This window comes from Balaenoptera physalus (assembly GCF_965194825.1).
Source record: "Balaenoptera physalus genome assembly, chromosome: 3".
NCBI classification, from domain to species: domain Eukaryota; kingdom Metazoa; phylum Chordata; class Mammalia; order Artiodactyla; family Balaenopteridae; genus Balaenoptera; species Balaenoptera physalus.
The window spans coordinates 94,136,612-94,151,363 of record NC_138890.1 but is presented as its reverse complement, the minus strand read 5'-3'; the positions used below and the strand labels follow the sequence as shown (position 1 = coordinate 94,151,363).

At 36.8% G+C, this 14,752-nt stretch overlaps 2 protein-coding genes across 22 annotated transcripts in view; one reads left to right on the top strand and one right to left on the bottom strand.

Moving 5' to 3' along the window:
* GIN1 (gypsy retrotransposon integrase 1) overlaps positions 1-8,132 on the bottom strand; it is a 28,878-nt gene extending 20,746 nt beyond the window's left edge. For 2 of the 4 annotated variants that reach the window (XM_082458126.1, XM_082458127.1), the window contains exon 1: positions 8,041-8,118. The gene's annotated coding sequence lies outside the window, so the exon portion shown is untranslated. Of the gene's footprint in view, positions 1-8,040 lie in introns of all 4 variants that reach the window. The other 2 variants (XM_082458124.1, XM_082458125.1) reach the window with 2 other exon arrangements.
* A 115-nt stretch (positions 8,133-8,247) lies between these two features.
* The window catches only part of PPIP5K2 (diphosphoinositol pentakisphosphate kinase 2), an 89,510-nt gene continuing 83,005 nt past the window's right edge, over positions 8,248-14,752 (top strand). For 7 of the 18 annotated variants that reach the window (XM_082458015.1, XM_082458018.1, XM_082458013.1 and 4 more), the window contains exon 1: positions 8,248-8,525. The gene's annotated coding sequence lies outside the window, so the exon portion shown is untranslated. The remainder of the gene's footprint in view (positions 8,526-14,752) is intronic. The other 11 variants (XM_082458021.1, XM_082458022.1, XM_082458020.1 and 8 more) reach the window with 5 other exon arrangements.

The following is a 14,752-nucleotide window of genomic DNA, read 5'->3' as shown; positions in this document are numbered from 1 at the left end:
TCTGAATTTCAAAAAACAATATAGATGTTTACTGACCACTAGAAGATGCAGGGATAAGGCTACAAGAAAATATTACTGCAGAGAGAATGTTAGAACAAAGCAGAATAGACCATGCTTATAAACTATGGCTTAAAAAGCTTATTAAGTCTCTTTCCCAATGATACAGCACTTTGCACATTTAATAACCATCTTTCCGATCTTTTCATAACTTTGGGATATCAGTACATTTCTAACATCCCTTAACCTTAGGTTAGCATAAAGTGTAAGCCATTTGAAAAGCAAAGGTTCTGCAAAGCTAATTCTCTCCTATCATAACCTAAAAAACAGGTCAATTATCTCTATAAAACAATTAGCTTATTCTAAGTTTAATTCACTTCCAATTAAATACATAAATTTTTTTCATTTTATAATAAATGGTTGTACCCCTAAATCAAACAAATGTACCTTATCACAGTTTCTAAAACATCTCAAAAATGAATGGATCAGATTTTAAGACCATCTATAAAACTACAGTAAATAAGACAGTGAAGTATTGGCATAAGCCAATACTTATGGATGGAAAAACAGGTCACTGAAATAGAATAGGGAGTCCAGAATTAAATCCACATGTATGCAGTCAATTAATTTACAACAAAGGCATCAATACAATGGGGGAAGAGATGGTCTTTTTGATAAATGATGCTGAAGCAACTGGATATCTGTATCAGAAAAAAAAATTAATATTGACCACCTACCTAAATCAACAAAATTAATTCCAGATAAATCATAAACCTAAAAGTGAAAAGTAAACTATAAAGCTTCTGGAAGAAAACACAGAAGAAGATCTTCAAAACCTTGGGATAAGCAAAGATTTCTTAAACAGGACAGAAAAAGCACTATTCATAAAAGAAAAAAATTATAACACGTTGGATTTCATTAAAATCAAAACCTGTTCATCAAAAGACCATTAAGAAGAGAAAGGGTAATCCACAGATTGGGAGAAGATATCTTTAATATATATATATCTCACGAAAGACTCATACCCAGCATATATAATGAACTACTACAAAATCAAGAAGAAAAGGATAAAACTCAATACAAAAAAATGGGGAAGAAAATCTTACATGATATTTCAAAGAAGTGAATATCCAAATGGTTAATAAGCAAGTGAAAATGTGCTCAACATCATTACCCCTAGGGCAATGCAAATTAAAGCCAAAATGATTTACAACTACACACTATTAAAAAGGTTAAATTTAAAAACAGAGACAACACCAGGGTTGTAACCGAAACTCTCATACACTGTTTGTGGAAGTGTAAAAATGGTACAGCCACCTTGGAAAACGGTCAGTTTCTTCTAAAGCTAAACATGTTTACCCTAAGGACTTGGCAATTCTATTTTTAAGTTTATATCCTAGTGAAATGAGTATATGAGTATCAGAAGACATGTATAAAAATTTTCATAGATGTTTTATAGTCATAATACCCCTAACTGGAAACAGTAAAGGCATCAAGAGGTTTTACCCTGTGTATACTCAGTCCTTGCCCTATAGACACTTCTGTTGTTTTCCAGTTCCATGTTGCTCTAAATCTCAGTGCTTTTCAAACTAACTGTGAAATCTGTGACAATAGACCCCTTGAGCCTTTATTTTCATGTCATCCTATCTACAGCCTTTCCTCTGCCAAAAGATTCTGTGGCAAACTTCCACCCTTCATCAATTTTCAATTTAGGAAGACTTGTGTGGTTTTAAGTATGGAATATAGACTGTCAGTCTACCTATCCATTTGCCTGCCTGTCATTCTAGCTCTGTATTATTAATAATTCTCCTTAACTCTTAAAAAATCAACCAAAAAACAGGCAAAAATCATTTTTCTCTGTCTTATTTTCATCTCTAGGATACACTGACACAAGCTCTTCCAAGTCCAAGAGATAGAAAGACCCATCCTTTCTTAGTTTACATTAAATCATTATGGTCTATATTCCATAAAATTTATAATATACTATAAATGACCCCAAATTCTTGTTTTCCCTTAATGGCTTTTGGGACCACCAATGTTCTAAATCACCTAAAAGAAAACATTAAAGCATCCCAGCCTAGCCACTGGGAGCATGGTACCTGTAGGAGGATGAAATTTATTTAAAAAAGGTAAAATCCTTTGTTACCTCCATTTCAGAGACCAGTAAAGGTTGCAAAATTTCCTGAAGGACATTAAAAAGAAAAGGGGAGAAGCCTTTTCAGGCCTCTAAAAAGCCTACAGGAGCAAAAGACCAAACTCTCACACCTCAAAGGAAGTACAGGTCCTAAAACACAGAGGTTTATCCCAGGGGATACAAGTATTCTTCAATATACGCAAATCAATCAATGTGGTACACCATACTAAAACACAGAGGGATGTGGGTAATTGTAACTGGTAGAAAAAAATTGGCCATTGGAAAACATGAATGTTTGCATAAAGCACAGTGATGTGCTTGCCCTTATACTTAAAAACCTCTCTCTTCTAAGTTCCCACCATACCCCTCCCATTTCCCTTCTCCTGGCTATCTTAGTTCATTTGGGCTGCTATAGTAATTTATTATAGACTAGGTGGCTTAATAATAACAAACATTTGTTTCTGATAATTCTAGAGGCTGGGAAGTTCAAGAACAATCTGGTGGATTCGGTGTCTGGTAAGAGCTTGCTTCCGGGTTCATAAATGGCATCTTTGCTACGTCCTCACATGGTAGAAGGGGTTCAGGAGCTCTCTGAGCTCTCTCTTATATATAAAGACACTTAACCCATTCTTGAGAGTTCTACCCTCAGGATCTAATCATCTACCAAAGATGCCACCTACTGATACCATCACATTAGGGGTTAGAATTTCAACACATGAATTTTGGGGGGACACAAACATTGTCTATAGCATTGAGGTAACTATAGTTACTTACTAATGGCATGCCTGCACCTCTGGTCAGTGTACAACTTCTCAAACCTTGCAATTAGATTAGACACTGCCACCCTCATTTCTTCTTCCATACTGATTTTCGTACAGTATCTGCATTATTACCACAGCAAACATCCAAAAACCAGTTTTGCAAAGATATAAAAAGAATGTAGTGTGACCTAATGTTGAAACTGTGAACTAGTAGTCCATAAGGGATATGATAGATGTTGAATACACCTGTGTTTCCTTTGAAAGTTTAAAATGTTTCATGGCACCCTGTGAATTCACTATGATGCCCTAGGAAGCCTTGGCACACAGCTTGACAATTGTGAGTTAAGGCATTTAACAAGTGAATACAAATTGGATTTATGAAGTTTAATTTTTGGATGTTGAAAGTTTGTAGACTGATAACACTGATATTTATAAATTATAGGTCGCTCAGAGGTACAGACTAAAAGTTTTTGACATTCCTTTCACTGGAATCAAAAAAACCTGGCAGATGACAATGTTAATACTAAGTTCTCCAAGTGTATAACAAAAAGCACCTATCAGGTCAATTCCATATATCTCTTTTCTAAGCACTTCCTAAATAAAGAAAAAAGGCAAGAGGTAATTTCACAGAAGAAAAAGGTTTCTTATTTCATTTTCTCTTTGTAAAATTAATTTTTATACTTATTAAAACATACACATCATTCTTGATGATGTGTACTTCTAACTTCCAAAAAGTTCAGGAAATAAGGCTTTCTAATTTGAAAGACCAATCATTATTAACAGGAGAGTTAGTTTATTTCATTATTTCTATTCTTTTGCATCTTTCACACAATTATAATATAGCAAAGGATATTAAAATACATTTAATCTTCAAGAAGTAGGGAAAGATGAACAGATTTTTGAAAAATTAAATATACCACATCACACACTGAAAAATTAGATCTTGACTAAAGAACACATTAATATAGCACCGAAAGGAAGCCCAGCGATTGTGATTCAATATCCCATTTTCCAGATAAGAAAAAAGACTTCAAGTGGTTAATTCAGATTGAAATTGACTGGTAAATTATAATACTCAACAATGGAACTAAATTATTCCTTTCTGAAACAGCATTTAAAAATTCCCATATAGGCTTCTGCCTAGAAGGCAGAAAGCTGGAAAAAAAGTCACTCCTACCCTAACAATGAGAAAAGAACTGGATAAGCTCACTAAGATGTCAATTCTCCACAAACTGATCTATAGAATCAAAGCAATGCAATCAGGAACCCAACAAGCTCTTTTGTAGGAACTGACAAGCTGATTCTAAAATTGATATGGAAAACCAAAGGACTCAGAATAGCTAAAACAAGTTTGAAAAACAAGAATATAGTTGAAAAATTTTACATTACCTGGTTTCAAGACTTACTTTAATGTTATAGTAATCAAAACTGTGTGGTGCTAGCAAAATGACAGCCATCGATCTACAGAACAGAACAGAGTGTCCAGAAATACAGCCACACAGAAATGGTGTTTACTGATTTTTAACATAGGTGCCAAGGTAATTCAATAGAGAGAGGATAATATTTATAACAAATGATGCTGGAGCAACTAACTAAACATCCATGTGAAAAAACATGAATCTCAACTCATACCTTGCACCATATGAAGAAATTAAAATTATTCACGATGGTCACAGACCTAAATGTAACACCTAAAGTTATAGAACTTCTAGAAGACAACAAAAAGAAAATTTTTGTGAGCTTAGGTTAGGCAATGACTCCCAGATAGCAAACAGAAAGAACCACCCATAAAAGAAAAAATTAAAACTTCTGTTTTAATTTAAGAAAATAAGAGAAATCACAGCCTGGAGAAAGTATTTGCAGTACACATATATAATGAAAAACCTGGGTCCAGAATTTATAAAGAATTCTCAAAGCTCAATAATAAGAAAACAAACAATCCAATTTTTAAAATGGGCAAAAGGTGTGAACAGACACTTCATCAAAGAAGATATGGTTAGCAAATAAAAACATGGAAAGATGTTCAACACCATTAGACAATGAAAAACGCAAATTAAAACCACAATAAGGTATCACTACAAATCCACCAAAATGGCAAAAAACAACACAAACAAAACAAAACCTGGCAATACTAAGTACTACCAAGCATGCAAAGCATTGCTGGTAAGAATAAAAAATGGTGTAAACATGTTGGAAAACAGTTTTAACCCAAGAGAAATGAAAGTATATGTTCACACAAAAATCTGTACGTGAATGTTTCTAGAAGCTTTATTCATAACAGCCAAAACCTGAATACAATCCAGAAGTTCATCAACAGGTGAATGGATAAACAAACTATGGTAGATCCACACAGTGGAATACCACTCAGCAAAAAGGAACTACAAATACATTTAACAATAGGGAGGAATCTCAAAATCATTGTGTTGTGAAAGCAGACACAAAAGGCTACATACATACTCTATGCCAGTCTTTTAATGACATGTGGAAAAGCCGAAACTATAAAGAGAGGAAACAATGTTTTGAACTAATTTTTGAAAAATAAGTACTAAAGCAGATTTAAAAAATAATTGCAAACATTTATACAGCACTTTACTGTGATGATCCTCACAACATGCTATGGAGCAGGTACTAGTTTTACATCTGTTTTAGAGATAAGAAAATGGAGGTTCAGAGAGATTATCCACTTTACTCAAGGCAACACAGTTAGTGAATGCATCCATTGACTTCAATTTAAACCTTGGTCTCTGTTGCTCTGGTCTCTCTAAATTTAATTTAAATAATTAAATTAATGTGTGTCGGGGGACGGACCATTTTGTGGTCCGTCCCCCGACACACCTAATTTAATTATCTGTCATCCTCAGCTTTCATAATACTTGGTTCAGGCCTCTGCTAGAAAAGTTTTAAAATGATTTTTGTAATAAATAATTTAGGTTATAAATGAGGAATGAGAAGGTCTTGTTAGTTTTTAATGATTACATTGTTTCATATAGTATTCAGGACACAGTGGACATTCAACTATTTGTAAATGAGTAAGAATTACTTGCATTTCCTGACAGGAGAGGTAGCATTGAATTTAAAAAGAGCACACGTTCCAAAGTTGACTATTATTTCACTTCAGAAAACATTACTTCACTTGCATGTATTGATATATGGCACAACAAGTAGGGCCTGTCTAAGAAGGTATGGCTTTTAGGAGTCAGAATTTCTAGCATGTGACAGTTACCTAAGTCTCAGTATCCATGTTTGACAAAAAGGAAATAGTACTTACCTTTCCTTTTTCACAATTATGAAGCTCAATGAGATAATTTTGAATTTGAAAAGTCCTTCGCAAATGGTAAAGCAATATATAATTATTGTTAAAATGTTTAAGTATTATTATCTTCCATATAAAACTGTTAAAGGCAGCAGAGAACTTTCTTGTCTCAAAACCTTTATCTTCAAGGAAAAAAAGACTTTAAAATCTCGTTCCTTTCATTAATGGAACAAGATTAATGTTTCATAGCAATGTTTATTTACGTTTTACTGCTAAACACAAAACCCAGAAGAATCAAGAGTTGTATACTTTATAATGAGTTTGTAGTCTAATTGGGTTCACAAGCTTACGGTTCTGGCAGTAAAGACAGATGACAAGGAGAAATAGAAAACGAATAAGAAAGAAAAATCAGTTCACAAGAAGTATAGTCCTCTAAGTGGAAGGTTAAAAGTTTCCTGCTAATGTTTGCTATTTATATATAGGTATAACTTAAAGAACTAATAGTTTTTTCCTTTTCAAAAGAACTATTTGGTCCCTAGAAACCAACCAGTGTAATAGTTAATATGAGCAAATGGCTTTAGGCTATAATACTCAGAACAAAGATAAATATCTTCCTATTCCCAAATATTATTAAACAAAGGTATCATTTACAAGGGAGAATTAAGTAGTTTGAGTTATAAACACGAAGATTACATTACACCTTTTTTGGATATGCTCATATTTTCAATAATTCTTAAAAAAATAATTACTCGTGTATTAAAATATGTAGGGATGAGAAAAGGCAGTAAAGGCATCTTATTACAAATCCTAATTGAGGAACTGTCAGGGTCAAATTTGGTTGAGCTTTTTACACTATGTCTCTGGTACAATATTAAATGAAATCAATGAATACTTATTGTAGGTGTAAATACTTATTACCTGATTCCTTTAATAATTTTATCTTGTGTGTGCAATAAAGGCAGTTAGGTACCACTTTAAATAAAATTAGGATTTAACTGTGTTTCACCAAGGGCAAAACCCAATTTGAGCCTCTAAAGGTTATAATACGCATATGTCCCAACTTTAAAACTTAAAATCTGTAATATTTCGATAAACATATTTACTTGGGATCATTAATTTTACTTCCGAATTATTCTATTATAATCTCTGAAAAATTGGAAGTGCACAATTTTATGTAACGAAAACGACTGGGAAATCTAATTACACAATACACTTCCCTATAATCTGCTTCAGTTCAACGTGCAAATTCATTTAACAAAAACGCCTTCATCTCCATATGCATATACATGAAGCCACGTGTGATAAATGAATTTAAATTTTAAAGATTATTTCTCTACTTTGGTTCAGAAATGCTCATTTAAAGAATATCCACAGAGATAGTAATTTTCCTTTAAAACAACAGGGCAAGATTCTCCCTTAAACTCGCATTTCTATCCGCCACAGGAGATTTTAATCTGGGGCAAAAGATGAAATGACAACTGTGATAAAGTAAGGAGAGAATTCTTTACTGTCAGCCAAAGGCAGCACTCAACTTCTGAATTTGCTACTCTGAGGGAGCATTTCCAGAGTCTGGGTTACTTGTTAACTAATTCTTAAGGGCAAGGTCCAGCTAAGTTTAGCGTAGGCAAGAAAATGACCAATAAGTAAAACTCGGTCACACGGAGAAGGCACCTCCCTAGGCCCGACAACGGAACTCGTCTCTTCTCTGCTCAGCTGTCGCGGGCATCGCAACGCCCAAGCAAGGCCCTCCCGCTCCAAGGGCGCCTGCGCAATCTCCACAAAGTCAATTAAACCCTTCTTTAAACCAGTTGACGCGAATGGTTTTGAAATTACTGTCAGCTCACGCCTCATTTTAAAAAATCATCAGGTGTGAACACACCAAAACGACCACTCACCGAAGTGGTCCTAAACGCAAGCGTCAAGATTTAAGCTTCCTCTCGCGACTTATGTGGTGCTGCCGGAAGCGGAACTATCCGTGTGGTTAAGAGAGGCGTGATAACGGGGGCCTCAGAGTTCCGGTCAGAAAAGGTTAGGGCGGATCGTTTGGTTCTTGCCGGAAATCGTTCCGCCCGGTGAGGTTTCTGTGTGAGACCCGAGGCGGGATGGGAAGAGGCGTAACCAGGGTTCGGCGAGGTGTAGTGCTGCCTGCAGTATCTCTCTGTGGCCTTCCTTCCAGCTGCTATTGAAGAGAGAAGACCCAGGTTCAAGCTAACAGCTGGAGTCTCTTTGACGAACACCTCAGTTCTGTCCCGGGGATTAAAGGGGAAACCGAGGCCTGAATGGGCGTGGTCATTTCCTGCAGTTCGCGTGACGACCGCAGCCGTGGCAGGTGCGGGCCCCGAGACCGAAGGAATCAAGATGCGGAACCTGGTCCCCTGAGGTTTGCGGCCGCTGCTGGGCAGTTGTTTTGTCTCCTGCTGCGCTCTGGGGGAGCCTAGACACGCGCTTCTCCTAGGGGCATGTGCCAGAGAGGCAGCGTGGGTGTGGAGGAGTGACAGTACAGCCTTGAGGGTCCTTCCGTGTCTTAATTTCTCCTCCTCCTCCATTACTTCCCTTTTGCATTTCTTGGGTTTGAGATACCGGAGGTTTCATCTTAGCTCGAAGGGAACTGCCGAGGTTCTGGCTGGTACGCCAGGCTGCGGTCTCGTTCCACCGAAGTGGGCAGTCTCGAGTTTGGGGACTGCTGTGGGTAGAGATGGCTATTTTTATTTTCATTCCTCAGTCTTTGTCCTTCTGCTCCTCGCCTTCTCCACTCCACTACAAGTGACCAAAAGCCCCTTCCGTTGCAGCTTTCCAGAGTAGGGAAGGAGGCTGCAGGTCACTGCCGCCCCTAATCGGTTGGAGTGTTGCATCCTCGCGCGCTTCGATGGAGAAGGGGCGAGGGTGGTGACCACTGGATCTCATTTACTAGGACTTCCTGGGAGTTTGCGACCTTTGGAGTCCCGTGCATGATACTTACCTTGGCTTTAGCGTATTGAGAAGCTTCGTTGTGGAAGTAGGAAGCCTCCTTGCTGACTTAAGCACCTAGCATCCTTGCTCTACAGTGGGATAGGGTTTTGCTTTGCTACTGAAAATTCTTCATGAAAACTAAAGGTTTTGTTTCAAGCAAATAAAAAAAATAATGATAGCTGCCATTCGCTGAGTTCTTATGTGTGCCAAGTGCTTTACATAGTTTCTCATACACTTCTCTCAACAATTCCATGAGGTGTATTAGATTATTATTCTCATTTTACAGAGGTAGGAACTGAGCCTTATCTCTAAGCCTCACTTAACTTGCCCTAGTAAATTTTTGCTACTAGTAAACGTTTGAACAAACCTGTACTAGAAAGCAGGTTTTTCAGACTTCAAAATCTGTATTCTTAACTATTACATTACCATTGTCCTACCGTTGTGCTTCATTGCTTCCAACTTCTTCACTAGCATTTTCAGTAGCTGAAAGTATTCATTAGAAAAATATTTGGTATGCCTATTTAGGTGTCTGAAGGCAGACAGATGTGATGTCTGTCTTCATGGAGCTTCAGTGTTGATGCAGAATTAAATAGTTCAGAAACCAAAATACTTAAACTTGCATGGATTTGTTTAAAGCAGGTGATTAAACTGATGGGCAGAAGGTGCAGGTTGTACAATCAAAGCTTGCTGTTTAAGTTTTAAACTCACGACTTGCAGGGTAGTTGTTGTGAGGGTATTAAACTTAACAATTGGTGGAACACTTATTCATCACCCAAATAAATGCTATGCACCAATTAAGTACTGGGAATGTATAGATGACATCCTCGTTCTCGAAAAGCTCCCATGGAACTACATATGAATAGTATTGGGAAACTATTAATGTTCTTATGTGGAAATGATACTGTGGTTATGTTAAGAGCATGTCCTTATTTTTAGGAGATGCATAGTAAAGTATTTAGAGATGACGCATATTGATGTCTACAACTTACTTTCAAATGGTAGAGCAATTGTTGAGTCCAGTGGTGGGTATATGGGTGTTTACAGTAAACTGTTCTTTCAATTTCTGTGAATATTTGAAAATTTTCACAATAAAAAGTTGGGGAGGAAAACCATAACTGTAGTGGAAACATATTTGTAAAGATAGATCCAAAATGCTGTGGAGCATAGAGGATGGGAGAGGGTGCTGATGTGTATTTGGGGGTTAGCAAAGGCTTGACTTCCAGACTTTTTAGTTTAGTAGTTTAACAAGCCTTCCAGGTGATTCCAGTGCATTCTAGAGTTTGAGAACCAGTGCTTTGAGTGTGGGTACTTTAGTAGCATTATACTGATTTCAAATTTAGAAATCAACCTTAATAGGTATTTGTCTTTTGCACAAATTTAAACAGATTACCAAATCTGGCTACACTTTGATTTGTTAAAATATAGATTATCTGGTTAAGAAATGCTGCTGTAGAAAATTTGTGGGAGGTCTATTAACTTGAGTTTTTACAGATGTCCCAGATAATTCTGATGTAGCTTGTCTATTATGGGACTACTGCTATAGAAAGAATCTTAAAAATAAGAAAGGCTCAACTTTGATACTTGAATAATGTAATATCTTTAAGGCCAGTTATATGTTTTGGAATTTATGATGGAGGATGTAGGTTGGTCGAAATGCTAAATAATGTGGAAATGCATAAGGTATATTTGTTTTGTCAGGGGTTCAGGTGAAATAGCAATTCATTTAGAATATCCTGGATTTCCTATCATGCCCATAAAATTTCATCTTGTATTACAGTATACATATCACTTGGGTAGGGGAAACAAAAAGTACATTTATTTCATACTTTTAGTGATATAAGTATTTATTCAGTATGTATAATGCTGTGTGGTAAGGACTGTGGAGTCCTGATTTTGCCTTTAAGTGATCATGATGGCCTTTGGTTTAAACAGACCTGAATTTGATTTCTTTTTACAAGTCTTATTGGCTGTGTGGTTACAGTCAAATTTCTTGAACTTTCTGAGCTTCAAGTCCTCATTTATAATCAAATGATGGACATTTATCTATGTACTGCAAGCATTTGTAAAACGAGGAAAATATCTCTGATCCCAGGATTGCTGAGAATAATTGTTAAATCACAAAGTCATAACTGCTTCCCAACTTTTTTCATATTAGAGTATGCATAGAAAGTGATAGTATTTGTACAGTGTTTCCAGGAGAAACGAAGAGAGTGGTGTTGGAGGCAACTGGCCAGGGGGTTCCAGCTGCCATACTTGACATACTTAAAGTATTCATTCATGGTGAGGCAATGTGTTGGGAGGCTCTGGGTTAACAAATTAAGTACATACCAGGTAGCAATGGTGAATAAATGTTCATTCTCTTGAAGCTTATTGTGTTTTGAAGGGATGTACACAACCAAAACAGCTAAATAACGCCAAGGTTAGAGGTGACCAAAGGGCAAAATGAATGATTCAGAGAAGAAATCTTGGAAATTGTTAAGGAAAGGTTTGTGAGGGAATATTTTTTGGGTACTTGAGATGTGCCAAGCATCAAGAAGACAAAGACTCTGCTTCATCAGCTTTGTCTCCTTTTTTATCAGATCATCAGATCTCCTGTAATAATAGCATGCTCTCATAACAATGGCAAACACAGGTTTTGCTTGCCATGTACTTCCATTGTTCTATACTCCCCCTCCTTTTTTTGAGTTGTACAGGGGTTCTCAAACTTGGGTGCACATTAGAATCTGAGAAGCCTTAAAAATACCTGGGCCTTTCTCCCAAATATTTTGATAAAATTGGTATGGAGTATTGCCTGAGCGGTGGGATATAAGAAGTTTCTAAATATAATTTAATCTGTAAAACAACTTGAAAGATAGGTACGATTTACTGAGGCTCTTAGAGGTTAATTAACTTGCTCAAGGTCACACAGCTACTGGAGTTAAGATTTAACACCAAGTGTTTTTGGCTCCAGGATCCATACTATTAACCACTAGCCTGTTCAGTCTGTTTCTAGTATTTGTAAGTATCGTTCATATATCAGAAGAGAAAACAAAAAAGAAAGCCTTTGCCTACCTTTATAACAAAGCCCTTCAAAAGAATTGTCAGTATAGCTTGTCTCTACTTCTTCTCCCGTTCTCTTAAAAGCAATCCAATCACATTTAATAAAATTGAGAATTCTTACCGTGGCTTCTCAGTCCTCTGTATGTATCTTAGCTACTTCTCCGACTTTATTTTCTACCATTTTTCCTTTACTTGCTTGCTCTGCTCCAGCTGCAATGTTCTCCTTACTTTTCCTTGATCATGTGAAATATGCCAAATATTTATGTTTTAGGGCCTTTAGAGTTTGTTTCTTGTCTGGAATGCTCTTGTCATATAACCCCATGGCTGGTTTCCTCATTAATTCAGATTTCTACTCAAATGTCACCATATTAGGGAGGTCTTCCTAACATATATTTATTTGTTGATTTGTCTATTGTCTCTCTCCAGATGAGTGAATGAGACATGGTTTCAGACCTAAACCCGTAATCAGGTGGGGGACATACATATATGTATTTGAAGACATATATGTATTTGAAGCAGCATTGAAGACAAACAGAATTTGACTAAGTGAAGAGAAGGGGACAGATCAGTAATTCATTTATACTCTTGGAAAAAAATGTGCAGGATACACATTTTTTTCCAAAAGCTGATTTCTACTCACACATAATACATGTATAAAGTAGCTCCGAAATTTGGGAAAATATATAGTAAAGGGACTAGTAGGGAATACAACCCAATAATTCCACAACTAAGAACTACAACCAGTAGTTCTGCCACTGGGTCATGGTATTATTAACTGACTTTTAAAATTTCATTTTTATGCATTCTAGACTTTTCACGATGAACACTCTAAAATTACAGAGTTTTTGAAAATTAATTTTCAGCTCTGCCTGTAGAACAGGATTATTATCACTTTCATTAAAGCACCTAAATTAGAAGAAAGTACAATTTTAAAATCATGCCATAAAGTGTACACATATATGGGCTTCCCTGGTGGCGCAGTGGTTGAGGATCTTCCTGCCAATGCAGGGGACACGGGTTCGAGCCCTGGTCTGGGAAGATCCCACATGCTGCGGAGCAACTAGGCCCGTGAGCCACAACTACTGAGCCTGCGCGTCTGGAGCCTGTGCTCCGCAACAAGAGAGGCCGCGATAGTGAGAGGCCCGCGCACCGCGATGAAGAGTGGCCCCCGCTTGCCACAATTAGAGAAAGCCCTCGCACAGAAACGAAGACCCAACACAGCCATAAAAAAAAAAAAAAAGTGTACACATGTACATACTTACCTGCATATATGTAAGTAGACATATATCTTTATATGCACTGAAATACATCTCCCACTGTTGCCGTTCTGAAATGAAAAGTGAGACATTATTGCCTATTTCTATTGTCAGTTTTGTTGGTGTGCTTATCACACTAAAACAGAAAACGTTAATTTACTTGGCTGTCTTCTTTCTAGACCTTAAGCTGCTTAAGAAAAAGGTTCATGTTTACTTTGACTTTATATTGCCAGCACCTAATACTGTGCCTTCTGTAATAGGTTAAAAGTTATTTGTGATTTAGGTCAACAAATAATGAGCAATATTCATTTTGTTAGATTTTATGTTATGTTAGTAGGGAGCTTGGTTTATAGAGTGCCTATAGAAACTAAGGTTTATTGAGTGTTTAGTGTATGCCAAACATTTACTTACTCTTCACAAAGTTACAGGGTACTATGATACCCCTTTTTTTATAGATGAAGAAATTTAGAGAAACTAGCATAAGTTGCTTGTTATGTAATGACAGATTTAAATAGGTATATCTGACTCTAAAACACATGCCCTTTCTGCTACTAAATATTCAATATTAGGGCTGGTTTTAGGTGGATGAGAAGGGTTAAAAACTAAAAAGAAACCAAAGAGGTTTGCCTTTTGATACAAAACAGAAGAACTGAGATCAGCTTATTCACTACCATCAAGTTTTACAACAATTGGAAACTTCCTCTTTTTATTTTTCAGCAAACATCTTTTATATATGAAACAGTGCAAGGGAAATAGGAATAAAAAGCACTGATACATAAAATGAATTATTTCTGCTTTTATTCTTTAATCACAAAGTTTTAAATTTCATAACAATGTAGTTGCCTGGCTAGGTAAACTAGTTGTTGTTTTTTAAATATAAATTTATTTATTTTTGGCTGTGTTGGGTCTTCGTTGCTGTCCACAAGCTTTCTTTAGTTGTGGTGAGTGGGGGCTACTCTTCGTTGCGGTGCGCGGGCTTCGCATTGTCGTGGCTTCTCGTTGTGGAGCACGGGCTCCACCGTAGTTGTGGCACATGGGCTCGGTAGTTGTGGCTTGCGGGCTCTAGAGCTCAGGCTCAGTAGTTGTAGCGCACGGGCTTAGTTGCTCCGCGGCATGTGGGATCTTCCCAGGCCAGGGCTCGAACCCATGTCCCTTGCATTGGCAGGCAGATTCTTAACCACTGCGCCACCAGGGAAGCCCAAGGTAAACTAGTTTTAATGTTTCATAGGGAGCCACCAATTAAACTGGAATTAGATCTTTAGGGATAGGACTTTTGGCATTATGCTTTGCAATTCTAGCTAGCTTATTCAGCTCTTAAGAATATTTAATCAAGTAATTTCTTGTATTACCAATAATCAAATAA